Raw genomic sequence first — 15,370 nt, forward strand, 5'->3', positions numbered from 1 at the left:
AAGAAATATAATGTTAATATAACCTTTGAGATTCTTATTTGCTAAAAAATTATTTTGTTCCATGAGTAAACAGATCTCCAGTGTGCACATCCATACAGGGAACTCTATTTTATGTTACAATTTTATTCACTTGCTATGAATAGTCACAACATTAATCTACTGCAGAGAATCTATTCAGTATATTTGAAAATCCATTTATTTTCATTTATTGGTATGCATGTGTTACACTTGTATATAATACAGTATTTTCAGAGCTGTTTAACAACAAGGAAACAAAGAAAACAAGTATTGAGAAGCATGATATAGATTTTTGACCAAATAGAGGTCATATTCAGATTTTGCAAAACAGCACATTTACACTTTGCACTGTCCCAGACAACCTCTTTAAGATGATACCTTCTGTCCTGAACCTCTTAGCACAAATCCATATAATACTAATCCATCCTAAAATACCAAGAGACCTACTTTCTGCTACAAACCGTTTATTCTAATTAAATTTTAATCAGAAAATAAGATCTTTTTCTGTCAACCTATTTTTTTGTTATTACCCAGCAGAATGATAGAATATACTTCTCAATTTTATTCCCAACAGTAATTTATTTTATTTAGGCTCTCCTGTGCAATAATACAGCAGAAGTAATGAAATGGTTTTGGAACAGCAGGGGCTACAGTGACAGGTAGCGCACGCCAGGGTGTTCATCCATCATGGAACTTAATATATAACTACACTAGCCATGTCAATGACTTCTAATCATTAAACCATTTCCTGCTATTCCTTTGTTTTTCTTTTTCTGGTTTTTTTTTTTTTTTTTTTTTTTTTTCGTTTTTGTTTGTTTGCTGTGTTTAGTAACCACTCAGGGCTTAAACAAGCTTACCTCTATGTATTTTTGACTACCATTAAGTGTGTGTGGCTTTCATTTCAATTCACCAAAGCATACAGTCAGAAATTCCTCTAATCAGTATGTTTATGCAGTGTCACTACAAGGAATTTCCAAATGTCTTTTGCATCAACATTACAGATGGTACAATATACATTAAATGGAGTATAAAATTATACATTCTGTAATAACTTAGAAAAAAGCTCAAAGATGCTTAAGGCCTTTAAATACTGAGGATCTTTTTCATGTAATGACACATCGCAAAGTTCAAGAATTTCTAACAAAAAAAAATCTGAATTGGATGACTGTAAGCAAGCAAAATACCCATGAAATATAAATCTGGGAGAGCACTAAGACTTTTTTCCTTTATGGCAAACAGACTGAACAGACATCTACATAAGCATCTATCAGTACTTAAGTTCAAGCAAGAGATTTTATTTTTTTAATAAAAAGTCAAAAATTCTGAATGATTACCATCCAATATCATAATTGCAAAACTCATTTACATCCCTGCCTACCGTTATAAAAAAGGGATGAAATAGTGTAATTGACTGCTTACCATGAATTTAAATGAATTAAAGGTTAAGAAAGTAAAGTACCTATTGGGAACACCCATTTCCTTCAAACTAAATGGAAATGTATATATTAAAGATATAAAATGCCTTATGATGGAAGTGGTAATTGAGTTTTGACCACTACTTTCTTTAACTGTTAATCTGCAGTAGTTGGTTAGCCTTAGGGAAACATGTCAACCTGACTATACATTCTAATATGACTGATGTATTCAGATAACTATTACTTGTCAACAATAATTATTAACAATGGATATATAATTCCATTCCTATAACAAAGCAACTTCAAGATGTTGAAATATGTACCTTTGAGAGCTGCAAGATTAGAACACAAATAAAAATGTCTAAAACTGCGCCATGCCAGAGGACAATTTCTGCAACAGAAATTTAATTAAAGCAGTGCGCAGTCCCACCAGCAATCGGAACAGTGGACCAAGGATCATTTTAGAGTGAAGAATCCAATACATTTCTGAGGTTGACTTCTTCAAAATGAAAAGCCACTGATCTGCAATGAAGAACCCAAAAGTTTGCTGCTTTTCTGCACCTTTAGAATATTAGCTTGTGATTACAGCTGCAAATTCCTCAGCAAGTGCAATTTTACAAGTATACACAGTTCAATCAGTTGAAATATTTGTGACACAGAAGTTCAAAATAACTTTCCAGTAGTTTTGATCTCAAGGCTGCTGCTGATTACAAGCCAGGTTCTCATTGAAACAATTGATTCTGAAGGATACATGCCAGCCATACAAAATTTCACTTCAAGGATTGCCTGGAGGAATGAAATTCCTATGTTTTGTATTTAATGTCATCAGCCTTGAGACTGGTTTGATTTGTCTTTAGCTATCGGGTTACCTGTAAAGAAAAAGAAAATCAGAAAATCAAAACTGGACATAGTGAATCTACTTCCAAAGTACTGGAAACTGAGGTGTAAGATCTCAAAACTCCAGCAAAGCTCTTTCAATTGTTTTTATATAAGGGAATAAACCCAAATGGTATTAGATGGCATTGCTCCACAACTTAAATTTGTGTGTTTAAGTGCTTTGTGGAAATAAGATTTCACAAGGAGAAATGGAAATGTGGCCATGCCTAAAAATATAATAAAATCATGAATTGCCAACCCACAGATATCTGTTTTCTGTTCTTCTTTTTTTGTTGTTGCTTTTTTATGCTTTTTAAATGTTAGCCATTGAGTATACAGTAACTCATTATGGAGCTGTATTCTTCCATTCTTTGCATGCATCTTTACAAAACAATCACAACATCATAGAATCACTTAGGTTGAAAAAGGCAATGTCCTTTTAAAGGCTTAATATATCTCAGCAAGCAATAATCACTTAGTGGAGGTACTGGAAAAAACTCATGCACAAGTTCACAAGAGATAGACATCCTGTTATTCACAAAGTAAAAAAATACCAAGTATTTAATTTTGAGTGTCTTCACCCAGCCTAACATGAAACCAGAGGGAAACAGAAGGACCACAGAGAAAGAGTAGGGGACAAAGCATTTCACAATAATTGGACTTCATCTCTAACTGCTTTGGATTTTAAATTTTAAAAGAAAAAATCTGTCATATCAAAGAAACATAACTTTGAGGAATATTTCTGCTGTGTCAGTGGATACAATTAATCATCACATAACCTTTTAATATCAAACTGTGTCAGGGGAAAACATCCCAAGGCTTGAGGAACAACTCATTGGAATGGTCACAACATTTTGTGACATCAGCGGGCATATGCTTTTCATTTTGATCACAGAGAGAAGGGTCATGCTCCTTAATGATGAAACATACTTTTGCCCTCAGCAAATCTGTTTGCATACAGCTCTTGTCAGCTCTGCAGAGCATAAATGTAGAACAAACAGAATATTAAACAGACTGTTCAAGGAGTTCATTACTTTCAGCTTGCCTTCTCAACAGAGTTGTTTCTAGGAACAGCACTTAAGGCAATAATAAAATTGTGCTTCGTGATTTTTATGATACACAGGTTTATTTATGACACTGCTTTTATTTTGCTTTGGTCTTGCTGTTGGAAAAAGCCTCATGTGGCCCCTTCTAAAGTGGAAGATTGCCTGAAAAAATAATAAAGAATTAATTTAAAAGTCAGGCAACATATTTCTGCGCCTTGCACCAAAGCTCAAAAAGGCTGATGCACTATGCTATTGTTATTTTTCTGCTTTATTGTAGCAAGCTGGAATTCTACTCACGGAACCAGGTGCCACTGAGCTACACAACGTCAAATACACATCTTCTGATACTATCTTTAGGTGGAATTTTATTAGCTTCATTTGCAATATGTGTCTCTATAGCTATAGCTATGTCTACCTATCTGTCTATCCAGTAAAGAGCCACTAATGCACACAGAAGCATCTCATATGAGGAAAGGCTGAGAGCACTGGAACTGTTCAACCTAAAGAACAGAAGGCTCAGGGGGGATCTCATCAATGTGTACAAATATGTGAAGAAAAGGTGCCAAGAAAATGGAGCCAGACACTTTTCAAGTGGTGCCCAGCAGCAGGACAAGAAACTGAAAACAAAAAACATAGGCAGTTCCCTCTCAGGAAAACGTTTTTACTGTGAGGGTGACTGAGAGCTAGCACATATTTCCCAGGAAGATTGCGGGCTCCATTCTTGAAAATATTCAAAAGCTGTCTGGTATTAACTGTTTTTAGATGGCTCTGCTTGAGCCAGGGGTTGGGACTTCCAGAGCTGCCTTCCAGCCTCAACTATCTTGTGATGTATTATTTCTATTACACCCAAATCTACCACATGAAGGCTAATGTGATAAACTTCAGATAACAAAAATGGTATTTTTGCACATACACAACTGCTCAGGTATATGGCTGTTTGGAAGCGCAAATGTATTTTCAGTCACAAGAAAACTCAGTAAAATAACCTGCTACTATGCAGGCCTATCTGCTCCCCCCACCTAGCACTACAACACTAGTGAAAATATCCCTATGAAAGCAACATACACTGTCACATAAATTAAATAGGTGATTGAAATAAGAAAAAAAAAGCAGATATCCATTCAAATTTCTGCTGTATATCAGGTCACTGACCTACATATATATACACGTAGAGTGGTCCACATTTGCCTCTGTGTATGATGTTAATACTTCTTATGCTCAAGCCTAGATTGCACAACATTAATGGAAGTTATATATTCATACACCATACACATCAGCGTGTGAAAAAACCTCTTGGTTATTAAAGGCAGTTTCACAAAGAAGCAATGAAATTTTAGCTAATACCTAGTGATTGTATTCCCAGAAATGCTTTATTTTGGATATAGTAAATGCTATTTGATTTAAGTGTCTGGGAAATAAGGTATTGAGGTATTGTGCCAAAGGCCTTCATAGGAAAAGAGGGACCACTAACAATATGTGTCTGATATTTAAAATCCTTAGAGAACAGTAACACTCTGAATAGGTGCAAATCAAGTTTTTGGTTAATAATTAATATGTATGGAAAATTAACAATACAAATTTTAAAAGTACATGAACACCCTTTAGCATCCTAGGTGTTGATTTGAATTAATTTGTTCATTCTGGGAATGCAATTACTCTCTTTATACTAATAAATTTTTTCACATCATTGTTATATAATAAATACACTGCATTAGTCTCTTCATTTTCTTGTTCTAAATATGCAATTAAAGCATAATTACTCTGCAGTTGCAGACTTTTTAATTTAAATTAGTGAGTGGCTGCTGTAAATTGACTGTAATTGTATGTGGACTCATTTTAACACAACAATATATAATTAAATGCACCTGAAGATTTCCACATTATTCTGCTCCCTAAATGTTCAGAACAGACTCAGTCTTTGGGTAAAATATTCTTGCCAGGGTAATGCAGAAAGCATCAGAGAGGAAACGATATCATGACATCACATTAGAAAAGCCACCAGAGCTTTTCAGCCTCAAGAGATTTTTCTGGACAACCTACATTCCAGTGCTGCTCACAATGGGTGAAAAATATCCTCACTTGTGAAATTCACATAGTGGATGAATACAGCAGATAATATTGTTTATTTCATTAGAGTAGATCCTTAATAAAAACCAAGTCTGATACTTTTACCCAGGACTTTCTCCTGTCTTAAAAGAGGAAAGAAGAAAAATCAAGACTATAGGATGTAAAGAATGGCTAAGAGAATATTCCCTGAATAGTAAAGCACTTCTCCCTAAATTCAGGCACCTGAGCATCAAAGTTACAGGTCCACAATTAGGTATAGTAAATATCTTCTGTTTCTTCAGAGAAACCAATATATCACAAATCATTAGCTAACTACAGAATAGCTTCTACATCCAAAGTTAGGCACATAAATAATTATTATAAAATAATATTAGAATAAAATGCATAGTAATATACAGTATATTGAAATTAATTATGTGCTGGAAAGTTTCATAACACAACTTGTACATTACTATTTTTTGACTTTTTGACTTTTTGAATTTTGGCTTTTTCAATTTTTCTGTGTTTATCATAAACCATATACAAAATCCATATTGAAAACTGACTCTTGAGTTTGAGAAGTCAAGCACTTGAAAGTTAGCAACTTGCCTTTTTATGCCCCCTTGCAATTTAATTTTCTCTTTTCCATCATGCACAGTAAAGAAGAGATTTGAGTGTGTGAGGAGAGTTGGAGGGAAGATAGGACTATCAATGCAAATGCAGAAAAGGTAAAAATTTTAAGCCAATCTTTCTTGCCTTGACAGATGATTCCACATGGATGGACCCTCTGTTCTAGGTTTTCCCCAAAGAAACAGAAAGTACTCAATAAAGGATCTTATCTTTTTAATTTGAACTCTTCTATCAACCATACAGGATTGTGCGTACACATAAAGGAGATTATTTTTTGTGAAAGCAATTAATAGCTCACCCTGAGCTAAGTGGAATTTCACGAGACAAAGTCATCTTGGCACCTCCTCCATTTTTCTCTAAAATGTTAAAAGACTGTGGGGGGAAAATGGTATGGAGATGTCAAGCAAAAATAAAAGGGGTGTCACAAATTTATTTAATGACCAACATAAGACAAGCTAAATACAGGGAATGACAAAAGCCATAAGGAATGGCTTGAAGAAATGCCTAGCAATGGATTAGCCTCCAAGTCATGGAGAAAAAAACAGAGAACCCATACCGAAACAGCCTTATTTTGAATGCAGTATATTTCTGTCCATTTTGTGTCCTTATTGTGGTATTTTCCTATACTGTATGCAGAACACCACAAAAATTAATAAAATTATGAACAAAGTGATTCTTTAGCAAACCTTTCCTAAAAAGGAATGAACTCGTTAGAGCTATAACAGTCATTTTTTTCTATAACATTAATGATTTTGTTGTGGTGGTAAGAACTTAATATAAATATTACAGTGTAGAAACAGAAGGGCCCATATAACTAGAAACAAACATCTGCCAATGCAGTCTTTCCCCTCATGCCCTCTGAGAATGAGGTTAAGATTGGAAATGAATCTTTTGAACAGATGGAATAATACTATTTCCTGGAATTTTAAAATCCATACAGTGTGTTTGCCATGCACTACCATTCATACATGGCTTGTGAAAGCAAATGACAGTTTGCATTGCCCCTTGTGCATGTTCATTCACTGAAACAGTTCAACTTGTAAGCTTGGAAAATGCTTCTGTTCTAGTACTACTATCTTGTACCAGTGATAATCCAAAGTACTTTCCAAATGTTAACAAAAGACAGGTTCACAATTTCCTCACAGATGGATAGTCCTGTAATTAATGTTCCAATGAACTGGGGAAAAGTGCACAAAAAGAACTTAAGAACCTTTCTGGAACAGGGCTCCTATACGCACAGGCCCTTCACAGTAGGTAGGTGAAGGTTGGGGTCTTATTGCTAAATAACTAAGTTTCTGGAGGCAGGAGGAACCATTTCAAAAGTCTGAGAAATGAAGGTGACTCAAGCACATACCAAGGGAACTGCAAGAGAGAACTAATAATTAGGACACAGGCCCTTATTTTAGTACTACAGACAGCTCTTTGACTTGGGCTAATGACAACAGGCAAAATTTCAGTCACTTACGAGCAGTCTGGAAAACAGATCTTTAATGATAGCTACACAGATTCAATTACCTTCAGAGGACATTACGTATTGGAAGACACTTTTTCAATTCATCAAATGTTTCATTCCTATTTATAAAATTTTGATCCTACCTATCTTTTTATTTAAGGACTCAAGAGCTTCAATTTATTCTCTTAGTTTTATTTTAGGCACAGCAGTATGAAAAGTATTAATCTAAACATTTCCCAAGCCTGTTAAGTCATTTAGAATTCTAGATCATCACGCTTGTCCTTCAGGAGCTATGACTAGCTCATTTTATTAATTAAAAACAGTGTTTCCCAGGACATGACTCAAAAGGTTCCCAGGTCTTTGATAACCATGAGACACTAAAACCTTATAATTCTTTCATATTTTATTGCATAGTGACTAATCAGAACTGCACTTGGGATAGTTTCTATGCTTTGGGCTTCCATTATAGAGAGACAAACATTTTGAAAACTCATTTCATGCAATGCCATTTGAAATATAACTCTACTCCTTTATTTCCCATTGCTCTTAAGGATTTCAGCAGCACATTTTTAGTGGTAAAGTGAAGACCTAAACAATCAGCGTTAAAAATTGTAATTGAAACTAAAAGGCTTTGGAAATCTTTCACATGAAAAGTGAACTTTCCAATTACTTCAAATAGTCTGAAAGGTAGGACTAGAAAAGTAGGTAAAGAGCATGGCACATGTTCCTGTAAATGATAAAGGTGTTCATCTTTAACACAGCTTTAAGACAGATAAAAAATTCTATCTTAGGAATATAATGGCAATACCCATTTCTGAGTTTTTTCTGAAATCTAAGTAATTCAGTATGGGATACTGGGCTTTCAGTGACAGATGCCACACCAGACTGAATGTATTAAGATGGACTTATTTTCCAAGTGCTGTTCTCCAGAGCATCTCTTGTTTTCCCATGAGAGTGAGCAACTTAAGCTTACCAAATGGGTCTACCTTTGAAAGTCAAGTGTGTGAAGAAAGACATTTTAAAGCTCCCAGAAGCATGTAAGTAACACTCTGAGGCTGCTTAGGAGCACAGTCAGAGACTCTCCAACCACCCTCCAGAAACTCTGCCCAAATAAGCTGCAATTCTTTAATGTCTGCAGCAAACTAAGCAACTACAATGAGGACTAAGGTACAACAATTCCTGTTAATACTATGTAAACCTGTATTTGTACACACCTGCTGCTCTGTGAGTAATAAACCGGGGCTGGAACACATTTTCTGGAGAGGTTTGACTCTTTATTCCTCAACGAATGTTCTGGCCCTTCCTTAGACTCCGACCAAGACTAGGATTCATCACAACTAGCGCTCCAACGTGGAGCCAGAGTATTTTTTGTGTGTGGAAAAAACAAAAATTGTCATCAGGCACAGCAGAAACCTCCTTTCTCTACTTCTCCATTCGGACTTGAGGAGTTTTACACGTTTGCCTAAGAAACAAACACATGTCAAGTACTACACTGTTATGAAATTAGTTACAGATGACAAAACTGGGATAGTTGGAATATCTTTTTAACTTAAAAAGAAAAATACAAAATGATAGGGAAAAACAAATTTCAGAACCAGAGGAAATTCTCTTAAGAAAACTGCATGGTCTTCAAAATACCCAAACATACTTAAATTCAAGCCAAAAAGCAATAGAAACTGGTAGATTACACTCATTCTTTAAAATATACCAGCAACATTTAAGTATGACAAAACAGTAAGTGAAAAGTTCTTTGACAATAAGTTCATGCATAGACCTGTGGTACAGAAAGGAGTCATGAAGTCAGAAGACAATTCCTTCAAAATGAAACATTTGAGTGTGTTCTTCTCATATATGTTTAAAGTAAAAAAAAAAAAAAAAAAAAAAAAAAAAAAAAAAAAAAATTAGAAGGTACAGGAAACACCATAAAATAACAGATGACACATTACACATTTCAAAAGACAATATTCAATTCAGATGGCTCTTTATCTAGATATTTGAGATAGATTTTGAACCTGCCAATAATGATTGTTTCTGAAAAGTGATACACAGCATCTCAAAAGATTACCAAAATTTCTTTAAGTTTTCCTCATTCTTTACCCTTTTAACTATTATCCTGCAGTTTATTGGAAATATATAAGATTAAACTCAAAACTTCAATAATTTCTTGCTTAAATAAAATATCTACATATTTGAATAGTATTAAACCAATTAATATGGTCCTGTGTTCATATTTCCTTGAACTGGATAGTTTACAAAATAAAGTTAATTGGTACAAATCACTGGGACAGTTATGATAGTGAATAGCTGATGAAGACATATGAGTTACATCAAGGCTAAATCCAATCTGTTAGTCTTTCCTATGTACTAATTATTAATGTCTTCCAAAAGGTTATGTCACTGTTTTGAACATACCCTAGTTTTCTCCATGTTTCTGTAACTTAGCAGAGAACTGAGTTTATGGTAGAATTATTTTAAATTAACACAACGTTTCATTTAAAGACAACAGTTTAATATTAAAAGAGGACTTAAACATAAAGCTTATTTTACTTTCTGTAACAGATAATAACTGCAGCAATTCAGACAAGGATATATCCTCTTGAGGTTTTTATGGCGATTACAACTCCATAGTGGGACTGCAGCATGGCGGCATAAAAGACTGCAAGACAATTAATAATTATTTAAATGTAATTTTTTTTCTCTTCTACACCACTTACCCCACCTAATCATCCCAAGGGGGAGATAAAAACAACCTCTTTCCTTTCAACATCTGAGGAAACTGAATCATAATAAAGATACCCTTTCAACTGTCAGGAAGTATGTGGAAATGGAGAGAGAGATGGCAACAGAGTCCTTCTGTCTTTGGCTTTATCTGACTTCACTTACCTACACAAAATGCTATATTTGTTTTTTATTGGAAAGGAAAACCTATAACCAGTAGTTTCCTATGTTAACATTCTAAATATGAAAAAGCAAAACTAATTTAAAAAACCCAAACCCAGCCTTGTTTTAAAACTAGACTGAGGTTTTAAATTGTCTAATAGGCATAAAGGATTTTCAGCTTTTAATATATTTTTCCAGAAATGGGGTCAGACAGAACTTCCAATTATCCTCACTAAAAAAATCGGGTAGTCAAAGTTAATCAAATTTGAGATCTTTTACTTCTTCAAATTTTATGCTGTAAGGGTTTTCCTGGTATTTTGAATGGAGAGTAACAAGCCATTCGGACAAGTTCAAAATAGAAATGTAAATTATTTCCTTACCTGTAATTTTATCTTCTCTATAAGAGTACCTGCTGTTCTGTTAATGCAGTACTGATGTGTTTTCTGCCTTTGTCCCAAGCTTCAGAGATTCCTCTGGTGATTTTTCCCCACTCGCTTACCAGCTTCCACTACTGGCATTTTGAGGAAGCGCACTCACATTTGGCTCCAGGAATACTGCTATAGCTGAGGGAATATAAGACAACTAAAAAACAAGTTAGAAAACAGCAGAACCAATGTCCAGGAAGGAAAAAATATTTAAAAACAATGAATCAGTCATCAACTTGAATCCCTTCGATAATTTTCCTTTCTCTTTTCATCCATTTAGAATTTCCACATGAAGAAAAGACTTTTCTGTGCTTGAAGAAAATTTGGCTTTAAAATAGGGGTACTGGCAGAGTAGTGGGTACCCATTCAGAGAATATAAAACTATTTTCAGGAAATCTAATTTTAACCTTCTCCTGTATGAGTACCCATCATGCCATCACTCCAATACAGATAAGAAAGAGAAGAAAGGTGGCAGATTTGGAGGATTTAAGAAAAATCCCTGATATCTTTTCTCAAGTCCTAATAGAACTGTGAAAAAGGAAGACTTGAGGGCTTTTCACCCAGAGGCTGTCATAGATGAACAATAAGAAGGATTTCTCACTGCCCAGGAAAAAAAACATGTAAAGTCTCTTTCACTAAGACATAGTCAAGATCATGGTTTCTTATTTCCAATAGTTGTAGTCATCTTGGTCAAAGATGAAAAGAACAAGTACTGTCAGTTTAGTAAGTAAATGTTTTCTTGCTTGAGCATTATGGAGACATCCAGGTAAAAGTTACAGCATCTTGTAACACCTCTGTACTATTTTTGAACTTCACAGTATACAGAAAAGAAGTATTCTGTCAAAGCAAAAAATGAATGCTAGGAGTTTTAACTAAGAACCTACTGTGGTATTCAATTTAATTTGTCTTTTTTATGGAACAGGTTCAGTTGTCTTCGTATATGCATCTTCTCATTATCTTCTAAATAGAATGTGACCTAAGACAAGCATGAATGAATCAAAGAAGCAAATTGCAATTAGACTCTGGAATTCTAAAATCTCAAGTACTGAAGGAAAGACCAAAACGCTCAGAAGAGGTCATTGCCTTCAAATTTCAGGAATGTAAGTACCAATGATGTGCTTTAAGGCCACGAGAAAGAAAAGGACTCTGGAAATTTCCTGAATGACCTTCAAAGAATTAATTGGCTTTCCAATTAATAGGCTTCAAATTTGTCAAGTTGCATTCTAGAAAAAAGTCTCCTGTTCCTTTTTTGTACTTTGCGGATGATGAACAATGATTATTAGCAAGTGGAATTGGAATGATGTATTGAAGATGACAAATTTGATTTTCCAAGGTCACTCTGAAAAGGCGACAAAGAACCAGGCTAGAGAGATGTCCAGTTTCTAGAACAATTAATCTGATTTTGGAGTGCATTTGCCTGAATTAGAAACAGAGATAGCAGAGATAAAGTCCTTTGGTCTTCCTTTGGCAGGAACATGTTTCTAAGCCACAAATTCAGGATGAAGAAACAAGTTCTTCTGGCTAGCATCAGTAATTTATCTTCTGACATTCTTCAACCTGAAGAGACAAAACTGCAGCTCTCTTAAAATTCTCAGATCTATTATGACTGAGTTTCTAGATACATGTTGATTAGACAATTCATTGTTTCCTTGAGAACCCATTGATCTTCATAAACTGGAGACAAACTTCTGTCCCAACATGATTTTACAGGTTTCACCATACAAATAAGCCCCAGTGGACTAGATATTTTATAGCCTCACCCAGAATCTGCACTTCAGAGTTCTATGGCATTTATCACTGCAGATACAGAAGGTGATGGATGATAATCAGGACTCTAAGATCTAGAGAAGGGATCATCTGTGTATTCTAATAATGCAGTAGAAGAAAGCTCAGAGTCCATTTTATAGAACATGGAAAGTCCTTTGGAGACTTTCCTCTATACACAGCAGTAGTTTCTTTGCTAATGTTGACTTAGTGCTTGTCAGGGTGGTAGGAGTAAACCAGAAATCATGAAAAAATGAGTAATTATTAAATTCACATGGAAATTAACTCTATGCTGCTTGTCTTTATTAATTTAGTCATAGGCAGCAATCTTCAACTTATACCTGAATGAAATTTTTCTTAATTTAGAAGAGTTTTCACAAAGGGTGGAACTATCTTCATTATTCTTAGGGAGAAATAGTTAACATTTGCAACCATGCTCACTTTGCTATGCAAGGGAATAGTAACTGAGTAATCTGATTTCAACTGGTTTTAGAGTTGCTCACTCCTCCAACAGTGACTGTGTAGGCTCAAAATGCTCTGGATGTCTGACTCTCTGCTTCATAGTGATTATTATTCATTTTCTTCCCTATAAGAAGGCAGAAAAGCAGAACTGCGCCAAGGGGGTGCTTGTGATGTTTTCTATAATAAGTCCTAATGACTAAAAAATACCTCAAGGAAACTATGCTATTTTGAAATATTGAAAGCATCACCTTTTGAACAATTGAGGGCCAGTTTTCCATTCCCTCATACATTTCTGCAACTAAGCAGTGATGCAAAGTTTGTGAAGCCTGTGCCAAATACCCAGGAAAAGAGGAAAATAAAACTGCCTAATACTATTCAAGCAGCAGATAATGTGAGCTTTCAGAATACCCCAATGTCTCTGACCAGAAATGTATCATTTCTGACTTGCAGAAATGATCCAAAGAAACCTCTACAGACTAAAAAGGAGGGTGAGATGAGGAAGAAGCACTAGTTTTAGAGCTTGTCAGCATGACTCACACGATACTGGCATTTGAATATCATCTTGTATGGTAATTCCTGAGATATTAGAAGCTGACAAAAATTTCCAAGAAAATTAAAAGGACTTCTAGATATTCAAAGAGCCCTTCTTGCACAGCTGTGAATGGCCAAGAGACTGGCAGAATGAAGCTTCAAATGGAAGTGGAAACACCTTTGATTTTGGTGTCAGGACATTGGAAAAGTGGAAATTCATGGGGAAATGAAGAAGACCAGTCATTAACAAACAGCCTTCAGAACTTGTTATTATTTTCCATCACAGAGGCAGAAAATTATTCTTCAGACATGAGGTCAGTATCTCAAACATGCCAGCAAAGGACAAGGCAGAACAATAAAAAAAGTAAATCACAAATTGAATCTTTTGGGACAAAGGCAGAAAACATCTTGGCTGGACAGATGAATTTTGGAATTTGCACATGGACAAAAGTAATGGTTGCAAAAATCACTCATTAGTAATTAATGATACGCAACAGAAATCTATTTAAATTTTTCTTCAAATATTGCAGAAATAGTTTTCTTTGATTGTAGAGTAATTCTGTCACTGTTCAGGTTCTGGAGAAGCTAAAATGATGCTTTACAATGCATCCTAGCTGCAGTCTCACCTTCAGAAAAACTATTCCCTGATAAAAATGCATAAACTACAGCACATATTACTATGCTGTGAGTGTGATGAAGGGATTGCAAAATATTTCATTTCTCATGATTTTTACAATCTGGCTACTGAAAAAAAAAAAATATATATATATATATCCCCTTCTGAATTGCTTGAGACCAGACTCAGTGTATTCACAGGGAGATATAACAAGGTAATGTATAATCAGACTCCCTCTTTTCAAAAGATCTGTATACCTGTGAATATTGCCTTTAGCCCATTCTCTCTTTTGATGTAACTTACTTTCATTCTTCATTTCAGTATCCATAGGACTCAAAGTCACAACAGAACTAAACAAAATTTGAAATTGACAATGTCTTGGGATTCGGATGCTTGGATTATCCTCACCTGCCCAACAAGTTTTACTGACCTTTCAGTCTATGACTTTGCTTATAGCATTTCACACCACAACATTTCTTCCTTTAATCCTTTATTCTATAATTAGTGTTTTGTAGCTATTTCAGAGTACATTTGCTTTTGGGGAAAGGACCATGACATGTCTAGATTTCTGTGACCACAACGAAACATCATCAAGCTGTAGGCGTAGACTCCTGCCAAATGGAGACTCACAACTTTACATAGGATAGAACTAGCCACACTGACTTCACATTAAAGAAGCAGATTTGGTATATATAGGTTATTTTTAGGAAAATCAGTAAATTGCATAGCCCTGAATTCTGATAATTCCTTTTAACATGTGTTGGCTGGCATGCTAACTATTTCCATCAAAATGTTCAAGTGTCCCAAAAGGTTAATGTTTAGGTGCCCTACAAAAAATACAAAGCTTCAAAACAAAAGAACTGTGGTGCTAGATCAAAACAATAATTACTTATTAATACAGAAGTCCATCTTGACCCTAGAAAATGCCATTGTATTTCCATTACGAGCTTATTTGCCTCCTAAAACTTGTATTTATACTTAGAAAATATGTGCATATCACTTACTGCTATTTTGATGACAGATTAGATACAGCAGTCTCTGAGTTAGCAATGAGAAACCTGCTGAGACAGCTGCAAATTTCTCCTAATGACAGATTAGCCAAAGGCAGGGAAAGAGATACCATAGCAACAAAGAGGCTGTCACAAGTGCAATCACTCTTTTCCATGGGTAATATTTTGCTACAGTCTCTGCACTTACTTATATTGTAA

The 15,370-nt window shown here is 34.9% G+C and overlaps 1 protein-coding gene and 1 long non-coding RNA gene across 2 annotated transcripts in view; both read right to left on the reverse strand.

Moving 5' to 3' along the window:
• TAFA2 (TAFA chemokine like family member 2) overlaps window positions 1-15,370 on the reverse strand; it is a 208,422-nt gene that overhangs the window by 19,683 nt on the left and 173,369 nt on the right. The gene's annotated exons all lie outside the window — the stretch shown is intronic.
• Window positions 578-9,774, reverse strand: LOC136361285 (uncharacterized). The gene is made up of 2 exons (XR_010743608.1): window positions 8,699-9,774; window positions 578-2,302 (listed from the first exon to the last, which is right to left on the reverse strand). It is a non-coding gene; the product is annotated as an uncharacterized lncRNA (long non-coding RNA).

This window comes from Sylvia atricapilla, chromosome 5 (genome assembly GCF_009819655.1).
Source record: "Sylvia atricapilla isolate bSylAtr1 chromosome 5, bSylAtr1.pri, whole genome shotgun sequence".
Classification (NCBI taxonomy): Eukaryota; Metazoa; Chordata; class Aves; order Passeriformes; family Sylviidae; genus Sylvia; species Sylvia atricapilla.